A 16,792-nucleotide genomic window follows, 5' to 3' on the forward strand; every position below is an offset into this window, starting at 1 on the left:
AAGTCTACACTTTGTTTTCATATATGGATCCTCTCTCGGATTATATGGCCTCGAGCCATTCGTCGGAATCCGGGCCCACCATCGCTTCTCCATAGCTCGTAGGTTCATTGTTGTATAGCAACATGACTTCCAAGACAGGATTACGTACCACTCTGAAGTAGTACGCATCCTTGTCATCCCACGAGGTTTGGGAGTGACTTGATCTGAAGTCTCATGATCAATATCATAAGCTTCCACTTCAATTGGTGTAGGTGCCATAGGAACAACTCTTTGTGCCCTGCTACACACTAGTTGAAGTGACGGTTCAATAACCTCATCAAGTCTCCACCATCCTCCCACTCAATTCTTTCGAGAGAAACTTTTCCTCGAGAAAGGACCCGATTCTAGAAACAATCCCTTATTGCTTTCGGATCTGAGACAGGAGGTATACCCAACTGTTTTGGGTGTCCTATGAAGATGCATTTATCCGTTTTGGGTTTGAGCTTATCAGCCTGAAACTTTTTCACATAAGCGTCGCAGCCCCAAACTTTTAAGAAATGACAGCTTAGGTTTCTCTAAACCATAGTTCATACGGTGTCGTCTCAACGGAATTACGTGGTGCCCTATTTAAAGTGAATGTGGTTGTCTCTAATGCCTAACCCATAAACTATTGTGGTAATTCGATAAGAGACATCATGGTATGCATCATATCCAATAGGGTGCAGTTATGATGTTCGGACACACCATCACACTATGGTGTTCCAGGCTGTATTAGTTGTGAAACAATTTCCACAATGTCTTAATTCTGTGCCAAACTCGTAATTCAGATATTCATCTCTATGATCATATCATAAATATTTTATCCTCTTGTCACGACGATCTTTCAACTTCACCCTGAAATTACTTGAACCTTTCAATAATTCAGACTCGTGATTCATCAGGTAAATATACTCAACATCTACTCAAATCATCTGTGAAGTAAGAACATAACGATATCCACTACACGCCTCAGCACTCATTGGACTGCACACATCAAAATGTATTACTTCCAGCAAGTTGCTTTCTGGTTCCATTTTACTGAAACCGAGGCTTTCAGTCATCTTGCCCATGTGGTATGATTTGCATGTCTCAAGTGATTCAAAATCAAGTGAGTCCAAACAATCGATCTGTATAGAGTTTCTTCATGCATATCTACCAACAAACATGGTTCGCATGTCTCAATCCTTTCAAAAATGAGTGAGTCCAAAGATCCATCAACATGGAGCTTCTTCATGCGTTTTATACCGATATGACTTAAGTGGTAGTGCCACAAGTAGGTGGTACTATCCTATATCTTTTGGCATGAACATGTGTATCACTACAATCGAGATTCAATAAACCATTCATTTTAGGTGCAAGACCATTGAAGGTATTATTCAAATAAACAGAGTAACTATTATTCTCTTTAAATGAATAACCGTATTGCGATAGACATAATCCAATCATGTCTATGCTCAAAGCAAACACCAATCTCGATGGTAGAGGGAGTGTGCGATGCTTGATCATATCAACATTGGAAACACTTCCAACACATATCGTCAGCTCACCTTTAGCTAGTCTCCGTTTATTCCATAGCTTTTATTTCGAATTACTAACACTTAGCAACCGAAACGGTATCTAATACCCTGGTGCTACTAGGAGTACTAGTAAAGTACACATCAACACAATGTATAACCAATATACTTCTATCTACCTTGCCAGCCTTCTCATCTACCAAGTATCTAGGGTAATTCTGCTCAGTGGTTGTTCCCCTTATTACAGAAGCACTTAGTCTCGGGTTTGGGTTTAACCTTGGGTTTCTTCACTAGAGCAGCAGCTGAATTGCCGTTTCATGAAGTATCCCTTTTTGCCCTTGCCCTTCTTGAAACTAGTGGTTTCACTAACCATCAACAATTGATGCTCCTTCTTGATTTCTACTTTTGCGGTGTCAAACATCGCGAATATTTCAAGGATCATCATATCTATCCATGATATGTTATAGTTCATCACGAAGCTCTAACAGCTTGGTGGTAATGACTTCGGAGAACTATCACTATTTCATCTGGAAGATCAACTCCCACTTGATTCAAGCGATTGTTGTACTCAGACAATCTGAGCACAAGCTCAACAATTGAGCTTTCCTCCTTTAGTTTGCAGGCTAAGAAAATCGTCGGAGGTCTTATACCTCTTGACATGGGCACGAGCCTGAAATCCCAATTTCAGCCCTCGAAACATCTCATATGTTTCGCGACGTTTCAAAACGTCTTCGGTGCCTCAACTCTAAACCGTTTAACTGAACTATCATGTACTTATCAAAACGTGTATGTCAGATGTTCGCAACATCCACAGACGACGTTCGAGGTTCAGCACACTGAGCGGTGCATTAAAGACATAAGCCTTCTATGAAGCAATGAGGACAATCCTCAGTTTACGGACCTAGTCCGCATAATTGCTACTATCAACTTTCAACTAAATTTTCTCTAGGATCATATCTAAACAGTAGAACTGAAACGCGAGCTACGACATAATTTGCGAAGACCTTTTGACTATGTTCAGGATATTTAAGTTCATCTTATGAACTCCCACTCAGATAGACATCCCTCTCGTTATCTAAGTGATTACATGATCCGAGTCAACTAGGCCGTGTCCGATCATCACGTGAGACGGACTAGTCAACATCGGTGAACATCTTCATGTTGATCGTATCTTCTATACGACTCATGCTCGACCTTTCGGTCTTCTGTGTTCCGAGGCCATGTCTGTACATGCTAGGCTCGTCAAGTCAACCTAAGTGTTTGCATGTGTAAATCTGTCTTACACCCGTTGTATGTGAACGTTGGAATCTATCACACCCGATCGTCACGTGGTGCTTAGAAATGAACGAACTGTCGCAACGGTGCACAGTTAGGGGGAACACTTTCTTGAAATTTTAATGAGGGATCATCTTATTTACTACCGTCGTTCTAAGTAAACAAGATGCAAAAACATGATAAACATCACATGCAATCAAATAGTGACATGATATGGCCAATATCATATTGCTCCTTTTGATCTCCATCTTCGGGGCTCCATGATCATCATCGTCACCGGCATGACACCATGATCTCCATCATCATGATCTCCATCATCGTGTCTTCATGAAGTTGTCTCGCCAACTATTACTTCTACTACTACAGCTAACGGTTAGCAATAAAGTAAAGTAATTACATGACGTTTATGTTGACACGCAGGTCATAAATAAATTAAGACAACTCCTATGGCTCCTGCCGGTTGTCATACTCATCGACATGCAAGTCGTGATTCCTATTACAAGAACATGATCAATCTCATACATCACATATATCATTCATCACATCCTTTTGGCCATATCACATCACATAGCATACCCTGCAAAAACAAGTTAGACGTCCTCTAATTGTTGTTTGTATGTTTTACGTGGCTGCTATGGGTTTCTAGCAAGAACGTTCCTTACCTACGCAAAGACCACAACGTGATATGCCAATTGCTATTTACCCTTCATAAGGACCCTTTTCATCGAATCCGATCCGACTAAAGTGGGAGAGACAGACACCCGCCAGCCACCTTATGCAACTAGTGCATGTTTGTCGGTGGAACCAGTCTCACGTAAGCGTACGTGTAAGGTTGGTCTGGGCCGCTTCATCCCACAATGTCGCAGAATCAAGATTGGACTAGTAACGGTAAGCATATTGAACAAGATCAACGCCCACAACTACTTTGTGTTCTACTCGTGCATAGTAACTACGCATAGACCTAGCTCATGATGCCACTGTTGGGGAACGTAGCAATAATTCAAAATTTTCCTACGTGTCACCAAGATCAATCTATGGATTCATCTAGCAACGAGGGAGGAGTGGATCTACATACCCTTGTAGATCGCGCGCGGAAGCGTTCAAGAGAACGGGGTTGATGGAGTCGTACTCGTCGTGATCCAAATCACCGATGATCCTAGCGCCGAACGGACGGCACCTCCGCATTCAACACACGTACGGAGCAGCGACGTCTCCTCCTTCTTGATCCAGCAAGGGGGGAGGAGAGGTTGATGGAGATCCAGCAGCACGACGGCGTGGTGGTGGAAGTAGCGGGATTCCAACAGGGCTTCGCCAAGCGCTGCGGGAGGAGGGAGATGTGTCACGGGAGGGAGAGGGAGGCGCCAGGGCTCAGGTTTTGCTGCCCTCCCTTCCCCCACTATATATAGGGCCAAGGGAGAGGGGGGGGGGGGGCGCAGCCTTGGCCCCTCCTCCAAGGAAGGGTGCGGCCAAGGGAGGAGTCCCTCCTCCCCAAGGCACCTTGGAGGTGCCTTCCCCCTTTAGGACTCTTCCTTTCCCTCTTCTCTTGGCGCATGGGCCTCTTGGGGCTGGTGCCCTTGGCCCATATAGGCCAAGGCGCACCCCCTACAGCCCATGTGGCCCCCGGGGCAGGTGACCCCACCCGGTGGATCCCCGGGACCCTTCCGGTGGTCCCGGTACAATACCGGTGACCCCGAAACTTGTCCCGATGGCCGAAATAGCACTTGCTATATATAATTATTTACCTCCGGACCATTCCGGAACTCCTCGTGACGTCCGGGATCTCATCCGGGACTCCGAACAACTTTCGGGTTACCGCATACTAATATCTCTATAACCCTAGCGTCACCGAACCTTAAGTGTGTAGACCCTACGGGTTCGGGAGACTTGCAGACATGACCGAGATGACTCTCCGGTCAATAACCAATAGCGGGATCTGGATACCCATATTGGCTCCCACATGTTCCACGATGATCTCATCGGATGAACCACGATGTCGAGGATTCGATCAATCCCGTATACAATTCCCTCTGTCTATCGGTACGATACTTGCCCGAGATTCGATCGTCGGTATCCCGATACCTTGTTCAATCTCGTTACCGGCAAGTCTCTTTACTCGTTCCGTAACACATCATCCCGTGATCAACTCCTTGATCACATTGTGCACACTATGATGATGTCCTACCGAGTGGGCCCAGAGATACCTCTCCATCACACGGAGTGACAAATCCCAGTCTCGATTTGTGCCAACCCAACAGACACTTTTGAAGATACCCACAGTGCACCTTTATAGTCACCCAGTTACGTTGTGATGTTTGGCACACCCAAAGCACTCCTACGGTATCCGGGAGTTGCACAATCTCATGGTCTAAGGAAATGATACTTGACATTAGAAAAGCTTTAGCATACGAACTACACGATCTAGTGCTATGCTTAGGATTGGGTCTTGTCCATCACATCATTCTCCTAATGATGTGATCCCGTTATCAACGACATCCAATGTCCATGGTCAGGAAACCGTAACCATCTATTGATCAATGAGCTAGTCAACTAGAGGCTTACTAGGGACATGGTGTTGTCTATGTATCCACACATGTATCTGAGTTTCCTATCAATACAATTCTAGCATGGATAATAAACGATTATCATGAACAAGGAAATATAATAATAACCAATTTATTATTGCCTCTAGGGCATATTTCCAACAGTTCTGCTTCCAGTGACCAGTCCCTTTGCAGTAGAATTACTTAGTCTCAGGCTTAGGTCTAGACTTGGGCTTCTTCACTTGAGCAACAACTTGCTTGCCGTTCTTCTTAAAGTTCCCCTTCTTCCGGTTGCCCTTTTTCTTGAAACTAGTGGTCTTGTCAACCATCAACACTTGATGTTTTTCTTGATTTCTACGTTCGCCGATTTCAGCATCATGAAGAGCTTGGGAATTGTTTCCGCTATCCCTTGCATATTATAGTTCATCACGAAGTTCTAGTAACTTGGTGACAGTGACTAGAGAACGCTGTCAATCACTATCTTATCTGGAAGATTAACTCCCACTTGACTCAAGTGATTGTAGTACTCAGACATTCTGAGCACATGCTCACTAGCTGAGCTATTCTCCTCCATCTTGTAGGCAAAGTGCTTGTCAAAGGTCTCATACCTTTCGACATGGGCATGAGTCTGAAATACTAATTTCAACTCTTGGAACATCTCTTTTGCTCCGTGGCATTCAAAACGTCTTTGAAGCCCCAATTCTAAGCCGTAAAGCATGGTGCACTAAACTATCAAGTAGTCATCATATCGAGCTCGCCAAACATTCATAATGTCTGCATCGGCTCCTGCAATCGGTCTGTCACCTAGCGGTGCATCAAGGACATAATTCTTCTGTGCAGAAATGGGGACAATCCTCAGATGACGGATCTAGTCCGCATCATTGCTACTATCATCTTTCAACATAGTTTTTCTCTAGGAACATATCAAAAAATAAACGGGGAGCTACATCGCGAGCAATTGATCTACAACATAGTTATGCAAATACTACCAGGACTAAATTCATGATAAATTAAAGTTCAATTAATCATAATTAAGAACTCCCACTTAGATAGACATCCCTATAATCATCTAAGTGATCACGTGATCCAAATCAACTAAACCATGACTGATCATCACGTGAAATGGAGTAGTTTTTAATGGTGAACATCACTATGTTGATCATATCTACTATATGATTCACGCTCGACCTTTCGGTCTCAGTGTTTCGAGGCCATATGTGCATATGCTAGGCTCGTCAAGTTTAACCCGAGTATTTCTGCATGTGCAAAACTGGCTTGCACCCATTGTATGCGAACATAGAGCCTATCACACCCGATCATCACGTGGTGTCTCGGCACGACGAACTTTGGCAACGGTGCATACTCAGGGAGAACACTTGTACCTTGAAATTTAGTGAGAGATCATCTTATAATGCTACTGTTAATCAAGCAGAATAAGATGCATAAAGGATAAACATCACATGCAATCAATATAAGTGATATGATATGGCCATCAACATCTTGTGACTTTGATCTCCATCTCCAAAGCACCATCATGATCACCATCATCATCGGCGCGACACCTTGATCTCCATCATAGAATCGTTGTCGTTTCGCCAAATATTGCTTCTATGACTATCGCTACCATTTAGTGATAAAGTAAAGCAATTACAGGGCGATTGCATTGCATACAATAAAGCGACAACCATATGGCTCCTGCTAGTTGCGGATAACTCCGTTACAGAACATGATCATCTCATACAATAAAATATAGCATCATGCCTTCACCATATCAACAAGTTAGACGTCCTCTACTTTGTTGTTGCAGGTGAGGGAGTCCTGGATTAGGGGGTGTTCGGGTAGCCGGACTATACCTTCAGTCGGACTCCAGGACTATGAAGATACAATATTGAAGACTACGTCCCGTGTCCGGATGGGACTTTCCTTGGCGTGGAAGGCAAGCTTGGTGATGCGGATATTCAAGATCTCCCACCATTGTAACCGACTCTATGTAACCCTAACCCTATCCGGTGTCTATATAAACCGGAGGGTTGTAGTCCGTAGGCAATCAACTCCATATACAACAATCATACCATAGGCTAGCTTCTAGGGTTTAGCCTCCTTGATCTCGTGGTAGATCTACTCTTGTACTACCCATATCATCAATATTAATCAAGCAGGACGTAGGGTTTTACCTCCATCGAGAGGGCCCGAACCTGGGTAAAACATCGTGTTCCCTGCCTCCTGTTACCATCCGGCCTAGACGCACAGTTCGGGACCCCCTACCTGAGATCCGCGGGTTTTGACACCGACATTGGTGCTTTCATTGAGAGTTCCTCTGTGTCGTCGCCTTTAGGTCCGATGGCTCCTTTGATCATCAACAACGATGCAGTCCAGGGTGAGACTTTTCTCCCCAGACAGATCTTCGTCTTCGGCGGCTTCGCTCTGCGGGCCAATTCGCTTGGCCACCTGGAGCAGATCAAAAGCTACGCCCCTGGCCATCAAGTCAGGTTTGGAAGCTTAAACTACACGGCTGACATCCGCGGAGACTTGATCTTCGACGGGTTCGAGCCACGGCCAAGCGCGCCGCACTATATCGAGGGGCATGATCTAGCTCTGCCTCTGAACAGTGCCCTGGAGGCTGCACACGCATCGGTTCCGACCCCTAACTCGGAGCCTATTGCACCAATCGAGGACGAGCGGTTGGACGTCACCTCGGGGGCTGCGATCTCAAAGGCGATCGAGCCGAACGCTAGCCCCGCACTCTGCATGACCCGTGACTCCGAGGATTCGGACTCCTCCCCGGACTCCGAACCCCCCGCGCCCCTGCCAATCGAATCCGATTGGGCGCCGATAATGGAGTTCACCACCGCAGACATCTTTCAGCACTCACCTTTTGGCGTCATCCTGAATTCTCTTAAGTCCCTCTCTTTATCAGGAGAGCCCTGGCCGGATTACGGTCAGCGAGGATGGGATGCGGACGATGAAGAAATTCAAAGCCCACCCACCACCCACTTTGTAGCCACTATGGACGATTTAACCGACATGCTTGACTTCGGCTCCGAAGACATCGACGGTATGGACGACGATGTAGGAGACGAACAGGAACCAGCACCTATAGGGCACTGGAAGGCCACCTCGTCATATGACATATATATGGTGGATACTCCAAAAGATGGAGATGGCGATGGAACAGTGGGGGATGACACCCCCAAGAAATAGCCAAAGCGCCGGCGTCAGCGGCGCCGCTCTAAATCCCGCCAAAGCAAAAACGGTGATTCTGGCACGGGAGATAATACTACCCTGGATAGCGCCGAAGAACACCCACCTCAGCAAGATTCGGCACAGGAAGATGGAGAAGCCAGCCCTCATGAGAGAGCGGCAGACCGAGAGGTCGAGGATGATAACTATATGCCTCCCTCCGAAGACGAGGCAAGGCTCGATGACGATGAATTCGTCATACCATCAGATCCCGCCGAACAAGAGCGTTTTAAACGCAGGCTTTTAGCCACGACAAGCAGCCTCAAGAAAAAGGAGCAACAGCTTAGAGCTGCCCAAGATTTGCTAGCTGACAGATGGACTGAAATCCTTGCGGCCGAAGAGTATGAACTCGAACGCCCCTCCAAGAGTTACCCAAAGCGCAGGCCGCTACCTCGATCAGAGGAGGAAGCACCTACATCACCAGCGCATGACATGGCAGACCGGCCACCTCGCGGCCGCGACAGAGAGGCCTCTCGGCCCTCCACCCAATCCATGCCCCGACGCCGCTCAACTAAGGCATAGGAAAATGCGCCAGACCTGCGAGATGCACTGGAGGATAAGGCAAGACAAACAAGATCGATCTACGGATCGCGCAGGCGCCCTACGACACGTGACGATGATCTTCACTCCGGATACAACAAATCCGGCCGGGCCGAACACAACAGACATAGCTCTTCCGAGCTGCATTGTGATATAGCCCAGTACAGAGGCGCCGCACACCCGCTATGCTTCACGAATGAAGTAATGGATCATAAAATCCCAGAGGGTTTCAAACCCGTAAACATCGAATCATATGATGGCACAACAGATCCGGCGGTATGGATCGAGGATTATCTCCTTCACATCCACATGGCACGCGGCGATGATCTACACGCCATCAAATACCTCCCGCTCAAACTTAAAGGACCGGCCCGGCATTGGCTTAACAGCTTGCCAGCAGACTCAATCGGTTCTTGGGAGGACCTGGAAGCCGCATTCCTCGACAACTTCCAGGGCACTTACGTGCGACCAACGGATGCCGACGACTTAAGCCACATAATTCAGCAGCCAGAGGAATCGGCCAAACAATTCTAGACACGGTTCCTAACAAAGAAAAACCAAATAGTCGACTGTCCGGACGCAGAGGCCCTAGCAGCCTTCAAGCATAACATCCGCGATGAGTGGCTTGCCCGGCACCTGGGACAGGAAAAGCCGAAATCTATGGCATCCCTCACGACACTCATGACCCGCTTTTGCGCGGGAGAATACAGCTGGCTAGCTCGCAGTAACAACTTATCAAAGAACCCTGGTAATTCGGATACTAAGGACAAAAATGGCAGGACACGTCGGAATAAGCAAAAACGCCGCGTTAGCAGCGACAACAATGAAGACACGACAGTCAATGCTGGATTCAAAGGCTATAAATCCGGTCAGCGGAAAAAGCCATTCAAAAAGAATACTCAGGGCCCGTCCAGTTTGGACCGAATACTCGACCGCTTGTGCCAGATACATGGCACCCCCGAAAGGCCAGCCAATCACACTAACAGGGATTGTTGGGTGTTCAAGCAGGCAGGCAAGTTAAGGGCCGAAAACAGAGACAAGGGGCTGCACAGCGACGACGAGGAGGAGCCCAAGCCGCCGAACAACAATGGACAGAAGGGCTTTCCCCCACAAGTGCAGACGGTGAACATGATATACGCAACCCACATTCCCAAGCGGGAGCGGAAGCGTGCGCTACGGGACGTATACGCGATGGAGCCAGTCGCCCCAAAGTTCAACCCATGGTCCTCCTGCCCGATCACTTTTGATCGAAGGGACCATCCCACTAGCATCCGTCATGGCGGCTTCGCCGCATTGGTTCTCGACCCAATCATCGACGGATTTCATCTCACAAGAGTCCTCATGGACGGCGACAGTAGCCTGAACCTGCTTTATCAGGATACAGTGCGGAAAATGGGCATAGATCTCTCAAGGATTAAGCCCACAAAAACGACCTTTAAAGGCGTTATACCAGGTGTAGAAGCCAACTGTACAGGCTCAGTAACACTTGATGTGGTCTTCGGATCCCTGGACAATTTCCGAAGCGAAGAGTTAATCTTTGATACAGTCCCGTTTCGCAGTGGCTATCACGCCCTGCTCGGACGAACCGCATTCGCAAAGTTCAATGCGGTGCTGCACTACGCATATCTCAAGCTCAAGATGCCAGGCCCTCGAGGAGTAATCACGGTCAACGGAAACACCGAACGCTCCCTCTGTACGGAGGAGCACACGGCGGCTCTCGCAGCGGAAGTACAAAGTAGCCTTCTTAGGCAATTCTCCAGTCCGGCCGTTAAAAAGCCAGACACTGCCAAGCGCGCCCGGAGTAACCGACAGCAGGACCGCCTGGCACACTCTGAACAAGTGTAGCAATGCGTCCCCAACCCCAGCTCTCGCGACATAGCGAAACCAGTACCTCGCGTACATAACTACGCCCTTGAAATTCCATGGGCACAGGGGAAGGGGCACAATAACGGCACACCCAAAATACGGCTTAAAACGTACTAGGGGCTGCCGGATTCTCTTTTTTTTAAAATTTTTTTCTTACTTTCAGGACTCCATACTTCGGACGACCTGTCCGGCAATTCGACTGCCGCACAAACGATGCAAGCTCCAGGGAGGCAGACAAGCCATGCCGCATTATGGAACTCCCAGGTGGTCTCTGTTACGAGCGGTATACCTGTTTTGAATACAATTCCGTGGCCTGCCCCTGGTCAGGACATACTAAATAGTCCAATATCTTTTGCTTACCGCACTATTTGTATCGTTCGGCTTTGATAAATAGCCTCTCTATAAACAATGCATAACTTTCTATCTATTTTTTGCATTATCATCTTTTCATATATATGTTTATGACATGTTGCACCCGTACACTGTGGTACGGCAAAATACGCCAGGGGCTTTAGTACCCATAAATATGGCGTGAGAAGTCCGTACACTTTCACAAGTGCGGCACCCCGAACTTATAGCACTATATGCATCGGCTCCGAATCATGATTTGGGTCAATAGTTGGGTTTGCCCGGCTCCTATGTTTTGGTGCCTTACGTTCCGCTATATCGGCTAAGGTAGCACTAGGAGAACCACTGCAATTGTGCCCCGGTTGAGCTAGGTTAAGCACCTCAGTGGAGAAAGCTAAAACTGACTGTCATGATGAGGCGTGAGACCGGTCGCTGTTCGAGAGGTTTTTCGAGTCCCTAAAGACTTATGCCGCTTCGAGCGAGGAGCCGGCTTTGTCCGGCCAAGGCGTGGATAGCGCCCCGAACTCGGTCTTCCGAACTAGGGGCTTCGCCGAAATTTAAAATTATAGAGTTCTATGGCTAAGTGAGAGTGTTGAAGCATTATAGTCCGATTGCCTGGTTCGTTGTGTTGAGTGCCTCCCTCGAAGGACCCAATTATGGGAAAAAGAGCGCTTAGGTTTATCCCGAACACCCCAGCACTAGTGGCATGGGGGCAGAAGCCGACGACTGGCCATCTCTCAATTTTTGATAAACGGCCGCACAGAAAGTAATATTTTAAATTCAACAAGCATTGCTTAGCGCATATGAACAAGTTTTCAGCGCACAGGATAAACACGAGCGAGTTCATTCAAAAAATACATCCTTGGTACATTCATCCGCCACAAGGCGGGCACCCGCAAGAACATCCTTATAGTAGTTCTCGGGCTTGCGATGCTCCTACCCCGGCGGTGGCCCGTCCCTCACAAGCTTCTCACCGTCCAGCTTACCCCAATGCACCTTTGCACGGGCAAGGGCCCTACGGGCACCTTCGATGCAGATGGAGCGCTTGATGACCTCGAGCCTTGGACAGGCCTCCACCAGTCGCCGCACCAGCCCGAAGTAGCTCCCAGGCAGGGCCTCTCCGGGCCACAGCCGAACTATGAAGCCCTTCATGGCCTGTTCGGCCGCCTTGTGGAGCTCGACCAGCTGTTTCAGCTGGTCGCTCAAGGGCACAGGGTGTCCGGCCTCAGCATACTGAGACCAGAACACCTTCTCCGTCGAGCTGCCCTCTTTGGCTCGGTAGAATGCGGCGGCATCGGATACGCTGCGGGGAAGATCTGCGAATGCCCCTGGAGAGCTCCGGATTCGGGTAAGTAACAAGTACTTTACTTTTATACTTCTGCTTTGCATAAAGAATGCCTTACCCGCCGCTATCTTTTTCATCTCCTCCAACTCTCGGAGGGCCTGTTGGGCTTCAGCCTTGGCAGACTTGGCAGTCTCAAGGGCCGCCGCGAGTTCGGACGCTTGCGTCTTGGACTCAAGCTCCAAACTCTCATGTTTTTTCATGAGAGCCTGGAGCTCCTGCTGCACCTCGCCGACCTGGGCCTCAAGTTTCTCTCGCTCGGTGCGCTCCGCGGCCGTTTTCTTTTCGGCCTCAGACAGCGCCTGCTTAAGGGTCGCCACCTCAGTCATGGCCCCTACAATAAGCAGTACAATCCTGTTATTCTTTTTGCAATCAAGCCTTTCTATAGGCCCTTTTTCTGTAAGGTATTTCTTACCTTCTTTCTCCTCGAGCTGCCGTTTGGCAAGGCCGAGCTCTTGCTCGGTCCGCTCGAGGCCCTGTTTCAGGGCACCCACCTCCGCAGTCAGTGCGGCGGTGGCTAGCAGCGAAGCCTGCATACGCATATTGACTCTTTGTTGTTAGACTCCTGCGAAATTTAATAGATCCTCTATTGGGCTTTTCTTTCCGAATGCCAAACAGAGCATCAGGGGCTACTGTCTATGCGGTTATATTTTTACATATTTTTTACTTACCTCGAAGCCTGTTAGAAGGCTAGCGCAAGCTTCACTCAGTCCGCTCTTGGCGGACTGAACCTTCTGGATCACCGTACTCATAATAGTATGGTGCTCCTCGTCGATGGAGGCGCCGTCAAGCACCTCCAGCAGATTGTCCGGTACCTCCGGTTGGACGGAGGCTGCCGGCTCAGAAGGCTTACTCCTCTTGGAAGGAGTTCGCCTACCGCGGTCCGGAACTGTTGTAGATTCCGGTGCGGTGTCCGGCTTAAAGCCGGACTTGGAGCCCTGGGGGTCTTGTCCCCTTTACTCCTGGGGTCCGGGAGGTCGCCTTGCGGCTCCTCCAGGACCACCTCCTCCTGCCCCAGAGCTCGTCGCGACGCCACTTCGGCGTCGTCCGCGGTGCGGGGGGAGACAGCGGGCGGAACTGAGTTCACGTCCGATGAATTCAAGGAGCCGCTCGATGACTCGTCGAGTCCGGCCCGGGGCGGACTGCATAATTACATTCGACATTAGGGAAAGCTGTGCAACAAAGGAACATCATGAGTTACTCTGATATCCGAACTTACGGTTTCGCCGGACGCTTGGCCCTGTCTGGCCACTCCTCTTCGCCCTCTTCGGCGCCAGGGGCGTGGTCCGGCGGAGCGGTCTTCCTTTTGCTAGACCCCTCGGCCTCCCCCGTTGGGGCGGCCTTCCTCTTCTCTCCTCCCTCCGCTGGGGGGGGAGAGTTTTCTTCTTCCTCCTCCTCGTTTTCACGGGAGGAAGGCGTCTCGGACTCATCAGATGACGAGTCCGACACTACCACGTTGCGGGCACTCTTTCGAGTCCCCGTGGTCTTCTTCTTCTTGGCCTTCTTCTCCGGCACCACATAAGGCGCCGGAGCCAGCAGCTTCACTAGTAGAGCTGGAGCTGGGTCTTCGGGCAGCGGAGCTGGACAGTTAATCGGTCCGGATATCGCCCGCCAAGCCTGTCAAAGGTAAGGGAGTTTAGATCCATCATAGAGTCAAACTATGAAAAAAGCTTAACATCCTGTAAAAGGTGTAGATGGCTTACCTCGCTAGCGTGACACTGCGAGCTGTATCCGCGTTCCTCGGAAGCGGATGCGGGAGCCTCGGCGCCCTTGAATAGCATCTTCTAGGCATCTTCGTACGTCGTGTCGAAGAGCCTGCTGAGGGTTTGATGCTGCGCCAGGTCGAACTCCCACAGATTAAAATCCCGTTGTTGGCACGGGAGGATTCGGCAGACGAGCATAACCTGGATTACATTAACAAGCCGGATTGGCTTGTTCACCAGGGACTGGATGCATGTTTGCAATCCGGTCACCTCTTTTTCGTCACCCCACGACAGGCCCGTCTCTTTCCAGGACACAAGCCGCGTGGGGGGTCCGGATCGGAACTCGGGGGCTGCGGTCCATTTCGGATCACGCGGCTCGGTGATGTAAAACCACCCGGATTGCCATCCCTTTAGGGTCTCCACAAAAGAGCCCTCAAACCATAGGACGTTGGCCATCTTGCCCGCCATGGCGCCTCCGCACTCCGCCTGGCTGCCGCGCACCACCTTGGGCTTGACGTTGAAGGTCTTGAGCCAGAGGCCGAAATGGGGGCGGATGCGGAGAAAAGCCTCGCACACAATGATAAACGCCGAGATGTTGAGGATGAAGTTCGGGGCCAGATCGTGGAAATCCAGGCCGTAGTAGAACATGAGCCCCCGGACAAATGGGTGAAGTGGAAAACCCAGTCCGTGGAAGAAGTGGGGAAGAAATACGACCCTCTCGTGGGGCCTTGGGGTGGGGAGAAGCTGCCCCTTTTCGGGAAGCCGGTGCGCGATGTCCTTGGACAGGTATCCGGCCTTCCTTAGCTTCTTGACTTGGCCCTCCGTGGTGGAGGAGACCATCCACTTGCCTCCCGCTCCGGACATTTCTGGAAAAGGTTGAGGTGGGAAGTGCGGGCTTGGGCGCTGGAGCTTGAGTGCGCAGGAGATGGATAGGCAAAGGAGGAAGAAGGCGTAGGTAAAAAGGTGGATCCTTATCCCCTTATATGGGCGGATGCGGTTGTGCGTCCCCACCTGCCTAGTAAAACTCGCTTGCCTCCCAAGCGCCGTGATAAGTGGCGCGGTTGGGTTACCCACGTCCGTATTGATGAGAATCCCGTAAAGGGGGGGGGGGTACACGATCTCTGCTTTGACAAGACGTACCAAGGAAACCGCCTCGCAAAACACGCTGAGGTGGAAAAGTGAGAACGATTCGAGTAAAGGACTTGGCCGTAGTGTGATGATGCACTGCAGAATACGTCAGCAGATTTGATTTGTATTAATATTATTCTCTCTATGGCAATATGTGGAAGCTTATTTTGCAGAGCCGGACACTACTCTTGGTGTTTAAAAATCTTCTTGAAGAACTTGGAGGAGGAACCCGCCTTGCAATGCCGAAGACAATTTGCACGCCGGACTCGTCGTCATTGAAGCCTGGTTCAGGGGCTACTGAGGGAGTCCTGGATTAGGGGGTGTTCGGGTAGCCGGACTATACCTTCAGCCCGACTCCAGGACTATGAAGATACAAGATTGAAGACTACGTCCCGTGTCCGGATGGGACTTTCCTTGGCGTGGAAGGCAAGCTTGGCGATGTGGATATTCAAGATCTCCCACCATTGTAACCGACTCTATGTAACCCTAACCCTATCCGGTGTCTATATAAACCGGAGGGTTGTAGTCCGTAGGCAATCAACTCCATATACAACAATCATACCATAGGCTAGCTTCTAGGGTTTAGCCTCCTTGATCTCGTGGTAGATATACTCTTGTACTACCCATATCATCAATATTAATCAAGCAGGATGTAAGGTTTTACCTCCATCGAGAGGGCCCGAACTTGGGTAAAACATCGTGTTCCCTGCCTTCTGTTACCATCCGGCCTAGACGCACAGTTCGGGACCCCCTACCCGAGATCCGCCGGTTTTGACACCGACAGCAGGTTTTACATGGCTGCTACGGGCTGGGCAAGAATCGTTCTTACCTACGCATCAAAACCACAATGATATTTCATCAAGTTAGTGATGTTTAAACCTTCAACAAGGACCCGGCGTAGTCACACTCGGTTCAACTAAAGTTGGAGAAACTGACACCCGCCAGCCACCTGTGTGCAAAGCACGTCGGTAGAACCAATCTCACATAAGCGTACGCGTAATGTCGGTCCGTGCCGCTTCATCCAACAATACCGCCGAACCAAAGTATGACATGCTGGTAAGCAGTATGACTTGTATCGCCCACAACTCACTTGTGTTCTACTCGTGCATATAACATCTATGCATAAACCTGAGTCGGATGCCACTATTGGGGAACGTAGTAATTTCAAAAAAATTCCTACGCACACGCAAGATCATGGTGATGCATAGCAACGAGAGAGGAGAGTAACGTCCACGTACCCTCGGAGACCGTAAGCGGAAGCGTTATGAGAATGCGGTT

This window comes from Triticum urartu, chromosome 7A (assembly GCF_056163025.1).
Source record: "Triticum urartu cultivar PI428250 chromosome 7A, HENAU_Tu73, whole genome shotgun sequence".
In the NCBI taxonomy this organism is placed as follows: Eukaryota; Viridiplantae; Streptophyta; class Magnoliopsida; order Poales; family Poaceae; genus Triticum; species Triticum urartu.